This window comes from Oncorhynchus nerka, linkage group LG16, assembly GCF_034236695.1.
Source record: "Oncorhynchus nerka isolate Pitt River linkage group LG16, Oner_Uvic_2.0, whole genome shotgun sequence".
NCBI classification, from domain to species: domain Eukaryota; kingdom Metazoa; phylum Chordata; class Actinopteri; order Salmoniformes; family Salmonidae; genus Oncorhynchus; species Oncorhynchus nerka.
In genome coordinates this window covers 19,234,432-19,255,730 of record NC_088411.1, presented here as the reverse complement: position 1 = coordinate 19,255,730, position 21,299 = coordinate 19,234,432, and the positions used below count along the sequence as shown (strand labels likewise).

The 21,299-nt window shown below is 48.4% G+C and overlaps 1 non-coding gene across 1 annotated transcript; it reads right to left on the bottom strand.

The window, feature by feature from the left end:
* Positions 1 to 4,049: 4,049 nt before the first annotated feature.
* On the bottom strand, positions 4,050 to 4,131 carry trnal-uag (transfer RNA leucine (anticodon UAG)). The gene has a single exon. It is a non-coding gene; the product is annotated as a tRNA-Leu (tRNA).
* Between the last annotated feature and the right edge of the window lie 17,168 nt (positions 4,132 to 21,299).

Genomic DNA, 21,299 nt, shown 5'->3' with positions numbered 1-21,299 from the left:
TCCTCTCTAGGTTTCTTCCTAGGTTTTGGCCTTTCTAGGGAGTTTTTCCTAACCACCGTGCTTCTACACCTGCATTGCTTGCTGTTTGGGGTTTTAGGCTGGGTTTCTGTACAGCACTTTGAGATATGTAAGAAGGGCTATATAAATAAATTTGATTTGATATTTACATACCGCTCCAACAGATCCACAGATGCAATCTCTATTGCACTCCACACTGCCCTTTCACACCTGGACAAAAGTAACACCTATGTAAAAATGCTATTAATTGACTACAGCTCAACGTTCAACACCATAGTGCCCTCAATGCTCATCACTAAGCTAAACACCCTGGGACTAAACACCTCCCTCTGCAACTGGCTCCTGGACTTCCTGACGGGCCGTCCCCAGGTGGTAAGGGTAGGTAACTACACATCCACCACGCTGATCCTTAACACGGGGTCCCCTCAGGTGTGTGTGCTCCTGTATTCCCCGTTCACTCATGACTCCAACACCATCATTACATTTGCCGATGACACAATAGAGGTAGGCCTGATCACCGACAAGACAGCCTATAGGGAGGAGGTCAGAGACCTGGACGTGTGGTGCAAGGACAACAACCTCTCCCTCAACGTGATCAAGACAAAGGAGATGATTGTGGACTACAGGAGAAGGACTGAGCAGGTTGAAAGCTTCAAATTCCTTGGCGTCCACATCACCAACAAATTATCATGGTCCAAGCACACCAAGACAGTAGAAGAGGGCACGACAAAACCTATTCCCCCTAAGCAGACTGAAAAGCTTTGGCATGGGTCCTCAAATCGTCAAAAGGTTCTATAGCTGCACCATCGAGAGCATCCTGATGGGTTGCATCACTGCCTGGTATGGCAACTGCTCGGCCTTCGACCACAAGGTACTACAGAGGGTAGTGCGCACAGCCCAGTACATCACTGGGGCCAAGCTTCCTGCCATCCAGCCCCTCTATACCAGTGTCAGAGGAAGGCCCTAAAAATAGTCAAAGACTCCAGCCACCCTAGTCATAGCCTGTTCCCTTGGTACCGCACGGCATGCGGTACCGGAGCGCCAAGTCTTGGTCCAAGAGGCTTCTAAACAGCTTCTACCCCCAAGTCATAAGACTCCTGAACATCTAATCAAATGGCTACCCAGATTATTTGCATTGACCGCCCCCCACACACTGCTGCTACACTCTGTTATTGTCCATGCATAATCACTTTAATAACCGGTTCCCCCACACATTGACTCTGTACCGGTACCCCCTGTATATAGCCTCACTATTGTTATTTTACTGCTGCTCTTTTATTATTTGTTACTTAAGCATTTCACTGTAAGGTCTGTTGTATTCGGCGCATGTGACAAATAACATTTGATTTGATTGACCGGTTGGAGACCAATGCTCAAGAGAAACAAGTTAAATAATTTAGAGGCAATGCTACCAAATACTAATTAAGTATATGTAAACTTCTGACCCACTGGCAATGTGATGAAAGAAATTAAAACTGAAATAAATCATTCTCTCTCTTATTATTCTGACATTTCACATCCTTAAACTAGTGGTGATACTAACTGACCTAAGACAGAGATTTTTTTTACGAGGATTAAATGTCAGGAATTGTGAAAAACTGTGTTTAAATGTATTTGACTAAGGTGTATGTAAACTTCTGACTTCAACTGTAGATGTGACCCAGCCATGGCAAGCTGCAGGTTGGGCACCCATGATCATGGATCTCTTATTTAGAGGGATTCACTGGAAGCCATTTGCAACAAATTTAAATACCACAAAATAATGTTCCAGATACAGACTTATTTCTTAGCAGTAAGCATTCTAACTAATAAATTATGGAATTGTCAACAATGCCCTTGAGTGGACTCCTCTTTGTAATGACTATGCAACACCACAAGATGGCAGTAAAGTGAAGGTCTTTGTCGTGGCTATTGTAGTTTCACCACTAGTCACCAGTCTACGCAACAGACATGTTTTATAGTTCACCTGAATTACCAAGGTTTTCTAACTCGTAATTAGGGCTGTCAGAGTTCAAATCAAATTGTTTTTGTCACATGGGCCGAATACAACAGGTGGTAGACCTTATCATGAAGTGCTTACTTTACAAGCCCTTAACCAACAATGCAGTTCAAGAAAGAGTTAAGAAAATATTTACTAAATAAACTAAAGTAAAAAGAAGTAACGAGGCTATATACAGGGGGTACCGGTACCGAGGCATCTCTGTATACCCGTCGCAAGACCCACCGGTTGATGCTTATTTATAAAACCCGCTTCGGCCTCATTCCCCCAATCTGAGAGATCTACTGCAGCCCTCATCCTCCACATACAACATCCGTTCTGCCAGTCACATTCTCCCCAGAGCACACACATCCCTGGGTCGCTCGTCTTTTCAGTTCGCTGCAGCTAGTGACTGGAACGAGCTGCAACAAACACTCAAACTGGACAGTTTTTTTTTATCTCAATCTCCTCATTCAAAGACTCAATCATGGACACTCTTACTGACAGTTGTGGCTGCTTTCCGTGATGTATTGTTGTCTCTACCTTCTTGCTGCTGTCTGTTCCCAATAAATGTTTGTACCATGTTTTGTGCTGCTACCATGTTGTGCTGCTGCCTTGTTGTGTTGCTACCATGTTGTTGTCATGTTGTGTTGTTACCATGCTGTGTTGTCTTAGGTCTCTCTTTATGTAGTGTTGTGATGTGTTTTGTCCTATAAAATAAAAATGTAATCCCAGCCCCCGTCCCAGCAGGCCTTTTGGTAGGCCGTCATTGTAAATAATAATTTGTTCTTAACTGACTTGCCTAGTCAAATAAAGGTTACATTTTAAAAAATTGTACATGTTGGTAGGGGTAAAGTGACTGCTTAGACAATAAACAGAGAGTAGCAGCAGTGTAAAAACAAAAAAACAAATGGGGGGGGGGGACAGGCTATGACTTGGGTGACTGGAGTCTTTGACAATTTTTTGGGTCTTCCTCCGACCCCGCCTAGTATATAGGTCTTGGACAGCAGGAAGCTTGACCCCAGTGATGTACTGGACCGTACGCACTACCACCTGTAGCGCCTTATGGTCGGATGCTGAGCAGTTGTCATACCAGGTGGTGATGCAACCAAACTTTTTGAGGATCTGGGGACCCATGCCGAATCTTTCAGTCTCCTGCAAATGTGTTGTCGTACCCTCTTCACAACTGTCTTGATGTGTTTGGACCATGATAGTTAGTTGGTGATGTGGACACCAAGGAACTTGAAACTCTCAACCTGCTCCACTACAGCCCCGTCAATGGTAATGGGGTCTGTTCGGCCCTCCTTTTCATATAGTCCACGATCAGCTCCTTTGTCTTGCTCACATTGAGGGAAAGGTTGTTTTTCCTGGCACCACACTGCCTGGTCTCTGACCTCCTCCCTATAGGCTGTCTCGTCGTTGTCGGTGATCAGGACTACCACTGTTGTGTCGTCAGGAAACTTAATGATGATGTTGGAGTCGTGTTCGGCCATGCAGTCGTTGGTGAACAGGGGGTACAGGAGGGGACTAAGTACACACCCCTGAGGGGCCACAGTGTTGAGGATTAGCGTGGCATATGGGTTGTTGCCTACCCTTACCACCTTGGGGCGCCCCATCAGGAAGTCCAGGATTCAGTTGCAGTGTTTAGTCCCAGGGTCCTTAGCTTAGTGATGAGCTTTGAGAAAACTATGGTGTTGAACACTGAGCTGTAGTCAATTTTAATGCACTCATTTGTTTTAATTGTATTGTCTGAAAGCGTTCAAAATACACTGAAAGTATCCAAAATACATAAGCGATGAAAACAACAATGCGATTTCAAAACATTTTGATATTTAGACGTGAGTGCTTTATCAATTTAGACTTCAATATTCTTGTAATGCTTTTTGTATAAAAAAATCTTAATTTACAGTTCAATTTGAGAAAATGAATTGTGATTAATCACAGCAAATCCTGCAACTAACTCTTAATTTTTTGTATATTGTTTGACAGCCCTACTCCTAATACATTGTTCTGTGTAGTGTAGAGATAATTAAGACGTTTAATCAAAAAGATATGGCAGCGGTGGGATTCGAACCCACGCCATCGAAATGACTGGAGCCTAAATCCAGCGCCTTAGACCACTCGGCCACGCTACCTTCCGAAGACTTGCAGCGTACAGAAACGGATTTGAATATATACAATATTTCATAGGGGGTTCAAGAAGCAATAATATTTTAGTTTTGACCTTACCATGCCAACACAACAGACGAAGACGTCCATAACACCAGTGGTGGTAGGTTTACTTCGCTGGAAGATTACTAACTTGTTGCCGCCAGGGACCGACCCTTTCATGGGGCTAACTACCGTAGCTAGACTTGGGCTAGAAAGTTTAGCTGCAGAATCATGCATTGCAGTCTTTTGAAAAGTCGATAACCTTAGAGAAGAAAACTTCAGGTAAATATTGCGATAACAACCCCTTTCATTTGTGGCCACTTACTTGAGATCCACTTTTAACACTAACAGTTGTTTTTAATTTGGACTTTCACCACGTGGCTCACTAATGCTGCGTTCATAACCAAGATGGAAGGTGGTAATTTACCTGGATAACAGAATTTATGGAAGTTAAATCAGAATCACCTTTATTCGCCAGATACATGTGAATGTAAAGAAATTTGACTGTTAAATGGTGCTGCCACAATAAAAAAGAACATGCACACAATAAACAGAATATAGAGACAGGATATATAGACGCAGAATTTACACAAACCACATACAGTATTGTAATGACCTGACTAGATCATAAATGAACAATTGTCCAGACAGAGGCTTGAGTTTGCGAATTGACGGTTTATTAAACCAACTTTACACAGGCTACTGTTTGGGCCGTAGCACACGCCAAATAGATGACAGATAACCCACAAGCCAATCGCGACCTTCTCTTGTGAAGCCCAGACGTAAGAGAGAGAGAACAAAGAGGCTGAACCTGGTCTTAACTTCCAATGCTCCACCCCCCTGCCCAACCCCCCTCCACGCCACTCCGCCAACCACCAGGATGCCCGGCATCAGAACATTCCAGGCATTCCCGTGATTGGCAGATAGCAGGTTGATTGACATGTCGGACCCCGCGAACACCGGGTACTGGTCAGTACAACACAACCACCTCCTAGCCTAACACATAACACACAGCTGTCTGTGCGGGTCGCTACACAGCCCCCCCACCACAAAGTCCCTCGTCCCCGAGGGAACAAACAAAGTCTCTGAAGCGACCCGGAGGTCTCCTTTGCCTGCGTGGCCGTGATGGTCGCAGAGTGCCCCTCTGGGAACCAGGGGATGAAGGCAGGGATATGGGGGACAAGGAAGCGGAACGGGTAATACAGTCCGTGGCTCTGGGGAACCACGCGGTGACACAGGGGGAGACAGGGGAGTGGGCTGTCTGGAGCCTTGTCTGCGGCACCTGAGGGTGGGTGCCTGGAGAATGTCATTGCCAGAGAGGGAATTGTGGGGGTTCCTGGGGTTTGGGGAGAAGAGGCCCCTCTGTATGGGGCTAACCTGTCCCGGTGCAGTGCCACCTTTCTCCCCCCTGGGAGGAAGCTGCACCCGGTACACAACCTCCCCTACCCTCTCAGGACACTGCAGGGTCCCACCCAGTGACTGTCCAACTTGGGGCATCTGCCTTTTTTCCTTCGGGAGCTGTAGACCCAGACCAGCTCCCCAGCCACAAAGTGCCTTCCCCGGGTGTGCACGTCATAGTTCCTTTTCTGCCTCACACCTGCATTCACCAGCTGCTCTCTGGCGAAGGTGTGGGCTGTCTCCAGGCGGTCCTGGAGTCTCCGGGCATACTCCGGCCCCGGAGGAACATGAGGGCTATCCAGGGGCCGACCAAACGCCATCTCCGCAGGGGTGCGGATCTCTCTCCCCAGCATGAGGAGGGCAGGCGTGCAGGAGGTGGAGTCTTGGACAGCGGAGCGGCATGCCATGAGGACCATAGGCAGGTGCTTGTCCCAGTCACGCTGGTGTTTGGAAGAGACGATGGCCAGCTGCTGTCCAAGCGTTTTGTTGAAGCGCTCCACAAGGCCATCACTTTGAGGATGGAGAGGAGTAGTGCGGGTCTTGTGCATACCCAGCCTCTCACACATGGTGGCGAACACACGGGACTCAAAGTTTCTGCCTTGGTCGCTGTGGATGGACTCTGCAGCTCCAAACCTGCTGAACATCCCCGCTGTCAGGGCGTCGACGATGGTCTCTGCCTCCTGGTCAGGCAGAGCATAGGCCTCGGGCCATTTTGTGAAATAGTCCATGGCCGTGAGCACCCAGCGGTTTCCACTGTCTGTGGTGGGGAACGGCCCAACTACATCCACTCCCACCCTCTCCATGGGAGCCCCCACTGGGAACTGTTGGAGCTGAGCATGAGAGCGGCCTGGAGGGCCCTTTCTCGCTGTGCAGTTGTCACAGCGGCGACAAAAGTCCTCCACATCCCTCTTGTGCTTCCCCCAGTAGAAGCCCTGACGGAGACGGCGCAGTGTTTTTGTGACCCCAAAGTGTCCAGTCCCCACCCCCCCATGAGTACTCTGGAGCACAGCCTCCCGCAATGCTTTTGGGACCACCACCTGCCACCTCTCCTCTCCCGTAGCTGACTCCTTCCATGCCCGCTGTAGCACGCCATCAGCCAGCCGCAGTCTCTCAAACTTCGACCACAACCCTTTGGTCGCGAGTGAGAGCGCTGTCACCTCTTCCCATGGTGGCCTCACCTGCGCCTCTACCCACTGTAGCACTGGCTGTAGGTCTGTGTCCCGTCCCTGCTGCTGCCGCCATTCAGCCACGTCGACAGTCTGCAGCTCACAGCAGACAGGCCCGCTCGCCCGACACACTGTGGCACAGACACCCTCCTCTGCCCGCAGCTCTCTCTCCCGTCCCTCTCTCCGTTCACAGTGGCGGCAGCCGTCTGCAGTACAGGGCCGACGGGACATGGCGTCGGCGTTGGAGTGGCGTGCCCCTGCCCTGTGCACCACCGTGAAGTCATACGGCTGAAGCTCCTCCAACCAGCGTGCCACCTGCCCCTCTGGCTCTCTGAAAGACATGAGCCACTGGAGAGCAGAGTGGTCAGTCCTTACAGTAAAGGGCAGACCACCCAGGTAGTACTTGAAGTGTTTGACGGAAGCCACAACAGCCAAGAGCTCCCGCCGGGTGACACAGTAGCGGCGCTCATGTTTGTCAAATGTTTTGCTGAAGTACGCCACCACTCTCTCCCCCTCTGGCCCCACCTGGGCCAGCACCCCACCCATGCCCACATTGCTCGCGTCTGTGTCCAGGATAAAGGGCAAGGTGAGGTCAGGGGGGGCGAGCACGGGGGCCTCGATCAGTGCACGTTTGAGGGTGTTGAACGCCTCCTCACACTCCACTGTCCAAGTGAAAGCCTTGTCCTTCAGCAGCAGGCGGTTCAGTGGAGCAGCAACGCTTGAGAAGCCCCGTACAAACCTCCTGTAGTACGAGGCCAGGCCCAGGAAGCTCTTCAGCTGACGCTGGTCGGTGGGGGTGGGCCAGTCTCTGACAGCCCCTACCTTGTCCTCCATGGTGCTGATCCCCTCCTTCCCCACTCGGTGGCCCAAGAAGGACACCTCTCTCCTCATGAAGTGGCACTTCTCGGGTGGAGCTTCAGACCTGCGGCAGCCACCCTCTCCAGCACACGCCGTAGCGCCCCAGGGCTGACTGGAAGGAGCTGCCATGGGCCAGGATGTCATCGAGGTATACCAGACACTGCTGTCGGGGATGCCATCCAGCACCCTGTCCATCAAACGCTCAAAAGTAGCTGGAGCGTTGCACAGGCCAAAGCACAGGACCTTGAACTGCCAGTGTCCTCTGTTAGTGGAGAACGCAGTTTTGGCTCTGGCCTCTGGGGAGAGGGCACCTGCCAGTAGCCACTGCGGAGGTCTAGTGAGGAGAACCAGGAGGACCCCTAACCAGGTCCAGCGACTCATCGATACGTGGTATGGGGTATGAGTCCTTCCTGGTTACCTCATTCAGCCGCCTGTAGTCCGCACAGAACCTCAGCTTGCCCCCTTCTTCGGAACCATGACGACTGGCGCCGCCCAGGGGCTGTCTGAGGGCTCAATGAAGTCTGCCCGCTGCATCTCCAACACAGCCTTGTCTGCCGCCTCCTGGCGTGCCAGCGGGATACGGCGGGGACGCATCTTGATGGGTCGAGCATCACCTGTGTCGATCTCATGCTGCACCAGATGAGTCTGACCCACCTCTTCCTCACTCAACGCAAAGCTGTCTCTGAAATCAAACAGCAACTGCCACAACCGTTCCTGCTGCTCGGGGTCAAGACCAACACAGTTCCTCCCCATATCTCCCTCACTGCAGACAGTGTCCTCTCCTCTCCCATCTGGGGTAGCTGGGCTGGGGGTGCGGCCCGGGCTCACAGAGGGCTGTGTCATGGAGGTAGCTGGGGGAATGTAACACACCGCCGTAGGTGACAGGGGGACTGGGGAAAAGTCACACACAGCTGTGGGGGAGGGGCGCAGCCATGAGTCTCTGCTGCTTTAACTGTTGGAGTAAAGGGTTTGTTGGGTTGAGTGAATGTGACATTAGGGGGGGCCATGGTGACTTCCGTCCCTCCGTGGAAGCTCAGTGTGCCCCTATTTAGGTCTAACTGGCAGCCTGTGCTCCTAAGAAAGTCCAACCCCAGGATACAAGGGTCCTGCACAGCCGCCACCCACACAGGATGACGCACAGTCCTGCCCCCTACTGTCAGAGTCATTATTCCCTTCCCTTTCATGGGTGCCAGCTCACCTGTGACTGTGCGGAGCTGCACAGTTGTAGGCTCACACTGAGTCCAACCTGGCACAATATCTGGCCTCACCAGGGTTACTGTGGACCCAGTGTCCACCAGGGCGGAGCAGGGCACCCCCTCCACAGTGACAGGGACATGACAAAAGTCCCCAACACAGGTCCGGCCCACCACAACAACAGGCTCCATCCGCTTGCCCTCGTCTGCTTCTGGGGGAAGTGGAGCCTTGCTTCCCCGTCTGTCCCGGTGGGCTCCTCCTGAAGATGATGGTGGTTGGGATAGAAAGCCAGGGGTCCGCACTACCCGGTCTATGCGGACCCCGAGCCGTTTCCCTGAGCTCTGGGGGACATGGGGCAATCTCGGCGCAGATGGCCTGGCTGGCCACAACCCCAGCAGACCCTGGGACCAGGGCTTGTGTTTCGTGCCGCCTGTAGCGACACAGCCCGAATGAGTTTTGTCATTTCGGCCACCCAAGCAGGCTTTTCCGGCTCCGGGCTGCTCTGCCCCCCAGCTCGCACAGAGGGTGTGTCTCCCTGCACCCCCACCAAAGCCCCAGCTGAAGCCCCAGCCCACACCAGCTCCCTCTCCAAAGCCATCTCCAAGGCTGTCTGCAATGACTCAGGATGCGCTACATTACAGATCAGCTACTACAGCGAGTTAAATTACTGCAACACTTAAAGAGCAGCAGTTAGTTTCAGAATGGGTGGCAAGAAATAAGTTAGTCATAAATATTTCAAAAACTAAAAGCATTGTATTTGGGACTAATCATTCACTAAACCCTAAACCTCAACTAAATCTTAAAATGAATGATATGGAAATTGAGCAAGTTGTGGTGACTAAACTGCTTGGAGTAACTCTGGATTGTAAACGGTCATGGTCAAAACATGTTGATGCAACAGTAACAAAGATGGGGAGAAGTCTGTCCATAATAAAGCGATGCTCTGCCTTCTTAACAGCACTATCAACAAGTCAGGTCCGACAGGCCCTAGTTTTGTCACACCTGGACTACTGTTCAGTCATGCGGTCAGGTGCCACAAAGAGGGTTTAGGAAAATTGCAATTGGCTCAGAACAGGTCAGCATGGCTGGCCCTTAAAAGTACACTGAGCTCTAACATTAATAATATGCATGTAAATCTCTCATGGCTCAAAGTAGACGAGAGATTGACTTCATCACTACTTGTTTTTGTAAGAAGTATTGCTTTACAATTCTGGCGAAAACTTGGACAAATGTTGGGATTAAGTGAGTTAAAATCTTCCTAGAAGTCACAGAGGGTACATTGAGGGATGTCAAAATGCTGAATCTTGGCACTTTAGCAAGTATAATTCATATTTAATTCTCCATGTGTTCTATATTAAAGGACACTTCGTTTCATAAAAGAGGCTTTAAATTCAATATTGGTAGGCAATTTCTACTTCAAATATCAAAGGGGCAAAAGGCACTCTTCATGGAATGACCCTCGTGCAGTTGAACGAGTATATAAATAGAACAGCAGTGTCGATTGTGTGTGTGTGTGTGTGTGTGTGTGTGTGTGTGTGTGTGTGTGTGTGTGTGTGTGTGTGTGTGTGTTGTGTGTGTGTGTGTGTGTGTGTGTGTGTGGAGTCCGTGCAAATAGTCTCTAAGGTGCAGGTCTGAGCTGATAGACAGCTAGGGTTAGGTGTTCAACAGTCTGATGTCTGATCGCCTTGTGGTAGAAGCTGTCTCGGGGGCTGTTGGTCCGAGACCCGATACTCCAATACCGTGGTGATAAATATACTTGTGTATTGTGTACAGTACTTACGGTTTCTACTGGCTCGCTGCCAGCTGCACAAGAAGGGGTGAGGCCAAATTCTATTTGATGTGACTATTGGCCAGAAATACTTTGTGGTTGTCAATGACAAAGTAATACGTGCAGGGAGTGCATGTTGCCATGGTGGACGGGTGGACCACAGGCGTGTTTAGCAGGACACAAAGTTTTAAAACATTCGTGAAATTTCACATATTAAGGAAATTACTTTGATAACAGAATTTTCGGCAGTTAAATCAGAATCACCTTTATTCACTAAATACATATGCATGAAAAGACATTTGACTCAGTAAAATAGTGCTGCCACAATAAACAGAATAAACGGACAAGACAAGTATTCAGACCCCTTGACTTTTTCCACATTTTGTTACGTTGCAGCCTTATTCTAAAATGGATTAAATATTTTTTTTTATTTCTTATCGATCTACACACAATACCCCATAATGACAAAGAAAAAACATTTAAAACTGAAATATCACATTTACATAAGTATTCAGAACCTTTACTCAGTACTTTGTTGAAGCACCTTTGGCAGCGATTACAGCCTCGAGTCTTCATGGGTATGACACTACAAGCTTGGCAAACCTGTATTTGGGGAGTTTCTCCCATTCTTCTCTGCAGGTCCTCTCAAGCTCAGTCAGGTTGGATGGGGAGTGTCGCTGCACAGCTATTTTCAGGTCGCTACAAAGATGTTCAATCGGTTTCAAGTCCGGGCTCTGGCTTGGCCACTCAAGGACATTCAGAGATTTGTCCCAAAGCCACTCCTGTATTGTCTTGGCTGTGTGCTTAGGGTCATTGTCCTGTTGGAAGGCGAACCTTTTCCTTCTATCCTGACTAGTCTTCCAGTCCCTGCCGCTGAAACACATCCCCACAGCATGATGCTGCCACCACCATTCTTCACAGTAGGGATGGTGCCAGGTTTCCTCCAGATGTGACGCTTGGCATTCAGGCCACAGAGTTCAACCTTGGTTTCATCAGACCAGATAATCTTTTTTCTCATGGTCTGAGAGTCTTCAGGTGCCTTTTGGCAAACTCCAAGTGGCCTGTCATGTGCCTTTTACTGAGAAGTAGTTTCCGTCTGGCCACTCTACCATAAAGGCTTGATTGGTGTACTGCTGCAGAGATTAACTCTGTCAGAGTGACTATTGGGTTCTTGGTCACTTCCCTGACCAAGGTCCTTATCCCTCGATTGCTCAGTTTGGTCAGGAGGCCAGCTCTAGGAAGAGTCTTGGTGGTTCCAAACTTCTTCCATTTAAGAATGATGGAGGCCACTGTGTTCTTGGGGACCTTCAATGATGCAGAAATATTTTGGTACCCTTCCCCAGATCTGTGCCTCGACACAATCCTGTCTCTCGACACAATCTTGTCTCGGAGCTCTACAGACAATTCCTTTGACCTCATGGCTTGGTTTTTGCTCTGACATGCACTGTCAACTGTGGGACCTTATATTGACGGGTGTGTGCCTTTCCAAATCATGTCCAATCAACTGAATTGGCCACAGGTGGACTCCAATCAAGTTGTAGAAACATCTAAAGGATGATCAATGGAAACAGGATGCACCCGAGCCCAAAGTTCAGTCTCATAACAAAGGATCTGAATACTTATGCAAATAAGGTATTTCTGTTTTTGCTTTGTCAATATGAGGTATTATGTGTAGATTAATGAGATATTTTTTTATTTAATCCATTTTAGAGTAAGGCTGTAAGAGAACAAAATGTGGAAAAAGGGAAGGGATCTGAATACTTTCAGACTTTCAGAATAATGCACTGTATAGTGTACTTCTGTCTTCGTTAAAAACAATTTGTCATCCAGGAGACTTTGATAAAATGTCCAAAATCCTTGCCCATGTTGATATTCTGTAAGAGTAATGTGTATGCCAATTATTTGATAGACTGGCCGTGTGAATGTTAAGGTCTTACTCACATCGGAAAGCGTGGTCACAGTCATCAGAGGGCGACCTGGCCAAGACTTTCGACTATGTCAATCACCACATTCTTATCGGCAGAGTCATCAGCCTTGGTTTCACAAATGACTGCCTCGTCTGGTTCACCAACTACTTCTCAGACAGAGTTCAGTGTGTCAAATCGGAGGGCCTGTTGTCCGGACCTCTGGCAGTCTCTATGGGGGTGCCACAGGGTTCAATTCTTGGGTCGACTCTATTCTCTGTATACATCAATGATGTCGCTCTTGCTGCTGGTGATTCTCTGATCCACCTCTACGCAGACGACACCATTCTGTATACTTCTGGCCCTTCTTTGGACACTGTGTTAACTAACTTCCAGACACGCTTCAATGCTCTTAAATGCAAGTAAAACTAAATGCATGCTCTTCAACCGATCGCTGCTCGCACCTGCCCGCCCGTCCAGCATCACTACTCTGGACAGTTCTGACTTAGCATATGTGGACAACTACAAATACCTGGTTAGATTGTAAACTCCCCGCGATCAAACCAACATAAAAAATAAAATGATACGCAGGCTAACGCGGTCAGAAATCTCTACTAGCAAGCAAGTTGCAGCAATGAATAATTGAGTGCGTGCGCGTTCACGTGAAGGGGGCAGGGGGAGAATTCTGGGAGGTGGGAGCTTTTCGGCACAACACCGGCCCAATGGCAAGGATAGGTGGTTAGCTAGCATGTCACCACCACAAAATCTAACTACACGAACAGTGAGCTAATGTTAACTAGCTAGCTAGCTAGATATCACCTGGTGGGATGGCTAGTAAGGCACTTTGATTGGCTAGTTAGCTACATTAGCTAAAGTTGGCTAGCTAGCTCACAAAGGATTTGTGGGCTCAATGTTTTCCCCATACAAAACACAGAAACAGTTTTGTTCCATGAGTGCATCTGTTGTACATGACTAATCAAATGACCTGTGAAGTCAGTTATAAATGTCAGCAGCAATGGAAATGAAGCTAGCCCGAGGCTAATACTTTTCAGACTAGGCTAGTAGAAAATGTGCCAAAAATGGCCTGACACAGCAGGGAAATTTTGCCTTTACAAACATCACATTACACAGATGTAGGACCAGAATGTTACCTGGGCTAATACAAATTGTGGTCTGCTGGGCATTGCCCAAAATCCTTATGTTCCATCTCTGCATGACAGTCCCTTTCAGAATATCCCCCTACCACTGTTGGTCCACCTCAGTGACCTCACGGCTGAGGGTTTAACTTTCCTCTTGAGAATTAGAATCATAAGTACAGCCATATAGCTCATTGCAATACTTTACCTCTTCTGGCAAAAGGTACCCTAGACTGTCCTGATCGTCTAGTTGAGCATTCCAGATAATTCCTCCATCCCAGCAGAAATGTCCCATCCACATAGTAGTATTTTAGATCTGCAGATAGACCAAAGCCCAGTCTATTTTAAAATGACTATAGTCAAGTCTGTTGATTATAGTATTTAAAAACAAATGTTATCATTTTAGTAATCAACCTAGCTAGCTAGTAAAATGTACTTTTTTTGTCTTTCAGATGGGCGGACTGGAAGCCCAATGACAACAGTCTGGGTCTGCAGCTGCTATTTTCCGTTGGGAAAGAGAAATGGCCCTATTTTTTACCAGAAAAGGTAGCTCATCCACCATGGCAGACGAGGAAGATCCAGACTGTTGATTGGGAAACAAGAAGAAACTTTGAGACATGTTGAGGGACCACTTGCCACGTTGTCCGAGGTGGGTTTGTGTTATGATAAACAATGCATTTTCTGTCCAGATAAAGATGATGATACAGCATTGAAAAATACCTACCAGTGCATTCCTCAGACCATCCGGTGCATGGATATCCTGTGCCAGTGTGATGACATCCTGTACCAGTATGATCTGAGCGCAAGCGTCCAGTTGTAGAGACTACAGCAGATCAAGCCTGTGGACAGACAGGTCAGTAACTCATCAAATGTGATACAACAATTCATGTGTATATTTATCTGCAGAGTATGTTTGTGTATGGTTCCAATGATTTAAGATTGGGTGTTGAGGGACCACTTGTCATATTGTCCAAGCTGTGTTTGTGTTATGATAAACAATGCGTTTTCTGTCAAGATAAAGATGGTGATACAGCATTGAAAAAGACCTACCACTGACCAAATGTCTCTTTGTTTTCCAGTCTAACAGGAGTGCATCCTTCAGACCATCCGGTACATGGACATCTTAGGCCAGTGTGAATCGAGCATCCAGTTATACCAGGCGGTGTCGGAGGAAGGCCCAAAAATTGTCAAAGACTCCAGTCACCCAAGTCATAGACTGTTCCCTTTGCTAATGCACGGCAAGCGGTACCAGAGTGCCAAGTCGAGGTCCAAAAGGCTCTTACCCCCAAGCCATAATACTGCTGAACAATTCATCAAATGGCCACCCGGCGTATGTGACAAACATAATTTGATTCGATTTTTGATTTGATTTGGAGACTACAGCACATCGAGCCTGTGGACGGACAGGTCAGTAACTCATCAAATATGATACAATATTGTGTAAAACATTGAATTTGTAGATGCATCAAAATGTTGACTTTATGTTCCCTTTTCCCCATGTTTTAGACATGAGGCGTGACATACGGAACATCGGGCTCACCCCACGAGAAGCCGTGCATGATCAACGACACCCTCAGCAGGGAGATCTGCTGGCGGTGATGTACTGTACTCTCTCACTCTGGTGATAAGACATCATTTAAACATCCCAGATATAAATTCCCACTGTACCCATGATAAAATACAATGTGAATTCAGACTAGCCTTTGTGATTGAATCTACATGAACTAAATTACTTTAGTTGGCTGCTTTGAGAAAAACTTGAATGTAATATAACCTATTCTAGGAGCCTATTGTTTGTATGATCTTTATTCCTTGTTCACTTGTTTTTCAACAATGTCATGTACAGGCAGGGATGACTGGGGCCTTCAGCAAGTAAGACACAGGGGTAAGATATAATTTGAACCTCACAGATTTAAATTCCCACTGTGCCCATGATAAAGTTAACTACATTACTTTAGTTGGCTACTTTGAGCAAAACTTGTATGCAGTGGTGATTTTAGGATGTAAATCTTGGTGGGGCAAGCTCACACTGGCCTAAGATGTCCATGCACTGGACAGTCTGAAGGATGCACTCCTGTTAGACTGGAAAACAAAGAGACATTTGGTCAGTGGTAGGTCTTTTTTTATATGCATGCCAGCAAAGCCATTACACAACACAACACAAAACAATCCATCAATTGGACTATAACGGTGACAAACAGTGCCCACAAACTGTGATGGCCTACATGAAGCTGTCCCAACAGCAGTCCCAACACCTTTACAACCACTACACATGGCTGTCAGCGGAGCCTTGTCTGGCAGCAGAACAGTTAACTCAGCCTCATTTACTCCCTTTTAAAAAAACATAGCTGACATGGCTGACTTGCTTAAAAATATTTTGGTTTCTACTGACAATTGAGATGTACAAACTATGGCATAGGGGGACGACGAGCGGATAAGAGGCCATCCGTAATTTCGATTAAGGCAATGAGCGAGCTCGGATGGACGTAGTCAATATAACTATTTGTTCAGCACTTTTGAAATGTACAGCGACAGAATTCAGAACATGGGTCGTTCTTACAGTATTCTCCCTGTACACCAAGTCAGAACCGTAGGATAAATAAAGGGGGCATATAAGCAGACAATGAAATGTCACGACTTCTACCGAAGTCGAAGCCTCTCCTTGTTCGGGCGGTGTTCGGCGGTCGACGTCACCGGTCTTCTAGCCATCATTGATCCATTTTTCATTTTCCATTGGTTTTGTCTTGTCTTCCTACACACCTGGTTTCAATCCCATTCATTACCTGTTATGTATTTAACCCTCTGTTTTCCCTCATGTCTTTGTCAGAGATGGTTCGTTATTCAGTGTTGTGTTGTTTTTGTATTGGTGCGCGACGGGTCCTCGTACCCACTTTGTTTATTGTTACATTTAGTGTTTGGAGTATGTTTCATTTATTGTTATTTAATAACTCCATTACACTCAGTTTGATTCTCCTAAGCCTGACTTCCCTGCCACCTATACACACGACTCTGACAGAATCTCGGACCAAAAAATGAAGTCAGCAGGAGAAGGTACCCCGGCCATGGAGGTGGAGGAGCGCGTCATGGAACACACGGAGATGATTGACAATCTGAGCGCTGCTATGGATCGCGTTGTCCAGAATATGGACCGCTGGGAGAGACAGGGAGTTTTTCGTGCCTCACCGGGAAAGCCCTGGAGTGGGGCAGCGCTGTGTTTGGAGAAGAGGATGCGGCGTTGGACCATTTTGAGGAGTTCACTCGCCATTTCAGGACAGTATTCGACCACCCACCCGAAGGCAGAGCGGCAGGTGAGCGCCTCCACCATCTGAGGCAGGAGACGAGGAGCGCACAGGAGTTTGCTCTGGAGTTTAGGACCCTGGCTGCCGGCGCTGTATGGAGCGACAGGGCCCTGATCGACCATTACCGCTGTAGTCTACGCGAGGACGTCCGTCGGGAGCTGGCCTGTAGAGACACCACCCTCACCTTCGACCAGCTGGTGGGCATGTCCAACAGGCTGGACAACATGCTGGCTACTCGTGGACGTCTAGATCGGCGTCTGGTTGTTCCATCCTCCCGCACCCTCTCTCCTGTACCCATGGAGTTGGGAGGGATGGTGTGCAGGGAGACCGGAGGGGGTTCCCGCTCGAGCACCATATGTGGTCGCAGAGGTCACACTGCTGGTCGGTGCCGGGTTGGTTCCTCTGGGAATCAAGGCAGGAGGCAGGGCACTCTGGCGTCACCGCAGGCGAGTAGGCACCATTCTCATCCAGAGCTCTCTGTTGCACATATGTTTGTCTCTGTCACTTTTCCTGAATTTTCCCCGCATTCCCAGTATAAGGCGCTAGTAGATACAGGCGCGGCTGGGAATTTCATTAATAAAAGTTTAGCTCATAGTTTAGGGATCCCCATTGTTCCTGTGGATATGCCTTTCCCTGTTCATGCCTTAGATAGTCGACCATTAGGGTCAGGGTTTATCAGGGAGGCCACTTCTCCTTTGTGTATGGTAACGCAGGGGGGTCACAAGGAAAAGATGAGTATTTTCCTTATTGATTCTCCCGCGTATTCTGTGGTGCGAGGCCTACCCTGGTTAGCTTGTCATAACCATACTGTTTCTTGGCCACAGAGGGCTCTCGTGGGGTGGTCACGAGAGTGCTCAGGTAGGTGTTTAGGAGTTTCCGTTGGTGTTACTACGGTGGAAAGTCCTGACCAGGTCTCCACCGTGCGCATTCCCCCCGAATATGCCGATTTGGCTCTCGCCTTCTGTAAAAAGAAGGCGACTCAATTACCACCCCATCGACGGCGGGATTGTGCGATAGATCTCCTGGTAGACGCTGCATTTCCCAGGAGTCACTTGTATCCCCTGTCGCAAGCGGAGACGGTGGCTATGGAGACATACAGTATGTCTCCGAATCCCTGCGTCAGGGGTACATTCAGCCCTCCATTTCACCCGTCTCCTCGAGTTTATTTTTTGTGAAGAAGAAGGATGGCGGTTTGCGCCCGTGCATTGATTATCGAGGTCTCAATAAAATCACGGTGAGATAGTTACCCGCTAGACCTTATCACTACAGCGATTGAGTCAATGCACTGGGCGCACTTCTTCACCAAACTGGATCTCAGGAGTGCGTACAATCTGGTGCGTTTTCGGAAGGGAGACGAGTGGAAGACGGCATTTAGCACCACCTCAGGTCATTATGAGTACCTCGTCATGCCATATGGGTTGATGAATGCTCCATCAGTCTTCCAATCATTTGTAGACAAGATTTTCAGAGAACTGCACGGGCAGGGTGTAGTGGTGTATATCGATGATATCCTGATATACTACGCTATACGTGCCGAGCATGTGTCCCTTGTGCGCATAGTGCAGAAATGCTTGTTCTTCCAACAATCTGTCTCCTTCCTATGGCATCGGATTTCCACGTCAGGAGTGGAGATGGAGAGCTACCGCATTGCAGCCGTGAGTAATTGGCCGACTCCCACCATGGTAAAGTAGTTGCAGCGATTCTTAGGGTTTGCCAACTACTACCGGAGGTTAATCCTGGGTTTTGGTCAGGTTGCTGCTCCCATTACCTCACTGCTAAAGGGGGTCCCGGTGCGCTTGCAGTGGTCGGCTGAGGCGAATAGGGCTTTTAGGCACCTGAATGCTCTGTTTACCTTGGTTCCTGTGTTGGCTCATCCGGATCCCTCTTTGCCATTCATAGTGGAGGTGGACGCATTCGAAGCTGGGATAGGAGCAGTGCTCTCTCAGCGCTCAGGTACGCCACTGAAGCCCCGCCCCTGTGCCTTCTTTTTGAAGAAGCTCAGCCCGGCGGAGCGAAACTAAGATGTGGGGGACCGGGAGCTGTTGGCTGTCGTAAAAGCCTTGAAGACGTGGAGACATTGGCTTGAGGGGGCTAAACACCCTTTTCTCATCTGGACTGACCATCGCAATCTAGAGAACATCCGGGAAGCGAGGAGACTGAATCCTCGTCAGGCAAGGTGGGCCATGTTTTTCACTCATTTTGTGTTTACCCTCTCTTACAGACCAGGCTCCCAGAACGTTATGACACAGAGGAGCGGTCCATGGATCCCACTCCCATACACCCAGCTTCTTGTTTGGTGGTGCCGGTAGTGTGGGAGCTGGACGCGGACATTGAGCGGGCATCACGTGCAGAGCCCTCTCTCCCTCAGTGTCCAGCTGGGTGTCTGTATGTTCCGTCTGCTGTCCGCGACCGACTGATCTATTGGGCCCACACGTCACCCTCCTCTGGTCATCCTGGGATAGGTCGGACAGTGCGCTGTCTTGATGGGAGGTACTGGTGGCCCACTTTAGCTAAGGACGTGAGGATTTACGTTTCCTCCTGCTCAGTGTGCGCCCAGTGCAAGGCTCCTAGACACCTGCACAGAGGTAAGTTACAACCCTTACCCGTTCCACAATGGCCGTGGTCACACCAGTTGGTGCATTCTTTAACTGATCTTCCACCTTCACAGGGTAACACCACGATCCTGGTCGTTGTGGATCATTTTTCTAAGTCCTGTCGTCTCCTCCCTTTGCCCGGTCTCCCTACGGCCTTACAAACTGCGGAGGTCCTGTTTACACACGTTTTCCGGCACTATGGGGTGCCTGAGGATATAGTGTCTTATCGGGGTCCGCAGTTCACATCAAGGGTCTGGAAGGCGTTCATGGAACGTCTGGGGTTCTCGGTCAGCCTTACCTCAGATTTTCACCCCGAGAGTAATGGGCAGGTGGAGAGAGTTAACCAGGATGCCCAGAACTCGCTACGCCACTCCTCCACTAACCTTTATCCCTTTCAATGTGTATTAGGGTATTAGCCAGTTCTGGCTCCTTGGCATCAGAGTCAGACCGAGGCTCCTGCGGTGGACAATTGGTTCCGGAGCGCGGAGGAAACCTGGGAGGCCACCCACGTCAACCTTCAGCGCACCATACTGCGCCAGAAAGTTGGCTTAGACAGTCACTGAGTACCTCGTGGACTGGGAGGGGTACGGTCCAGAGGAGAGATGCTGGGTTCCGGTTGAGGACGTATTAGATCCTTCCATGCTGCAAGAATTCCACCGTCTCCATCCAGATCGCCCTTGCAGCTCACCCTCCGGGTTGTCCCCGGGGCCGGTGTCGACGCGCAGCTGGAGCCGCGCTTCAGGGGGGGTACTGTCACGACTTCTGCCGAAGTCGAAGCCTTGCCTTGTTCGGGCGGTGCTCAGCGGTCGACGTCACCGGTCTTCTAGCCATCATTGATCCATTTTTCATTTTCCATTGGTTTTGTCTTGTCTTCCCACACACCTGGTTTCAATCCCATTCATTACATGTTGTGTATTTAACCCTCTGTTTCTGTTTCCCCTCAAGTCTTTGTCAGAGATTGTTCGTTATTCAGTGTTGTGTTGTTTTTGTATTGGTGCGCGACGGGTCTTCGTACCCACTTTGTTTATTGTTACATTTAGTGTTTGGAGTATGTTTCGTTTATTGTTATTCAATAACTCCATTACACTCAGTTTGATTCTCCTGCGCCTGACTTCCCTGCCACCTAAACACATGACTCTGACATGAAAGCTCTTACAATATTCGACGATGACATTTCTCTAAAACAGGCTATAGGCTACATGTGCACCACCAAGTCAGAACAGTAGGCTAAATTATGAAGCGAAAAGGGACCAAATTAGCTCTAGAAAGAGGCCTGAGTTCCCGACTTGGAATTCTGAGCTTGTTGTCATTGCAGGCAATCTCAACGCTGTGCGTTACAGGGAATGCCAAGAGTGTGCAAAGCTGTCATCAAGGCAAAGGGTGGCTACTGAAGAATCTCAAAATTAAAATATATATTGATTGTTTAACGCTTTTTTGGTTACTACATGATTCCATATGTGTTATTTCATAGTTTTGACGTCTTCACTATTATTCTACAATGTAGAAAATAGTCAAATAAAGAAAAACCCTTGAATGAGTAGGTGTATACAATCTTTTGACTGGTACTATATATATATATATAGCTAAACAGGTGGGGCTCAAAATGATGGGTCGCCCCTGCTTGTAATATAACCTATTGGGTCGCCCCTGCTTGTATGTAATATAACCTATTCTGGGAGCCTAGTGAGTGTGTTTGTGTGTGTGTGTACGAAATATTTGAAGTGTTTGTAAAATTCACGATGTCAAAAATGAATGGCGGAAAAACGATTGTAACGATTTCCGTGTTTTACTGCTAGGTTGTATGGATATTATGACACATTTCCCCCCAAAGAGTT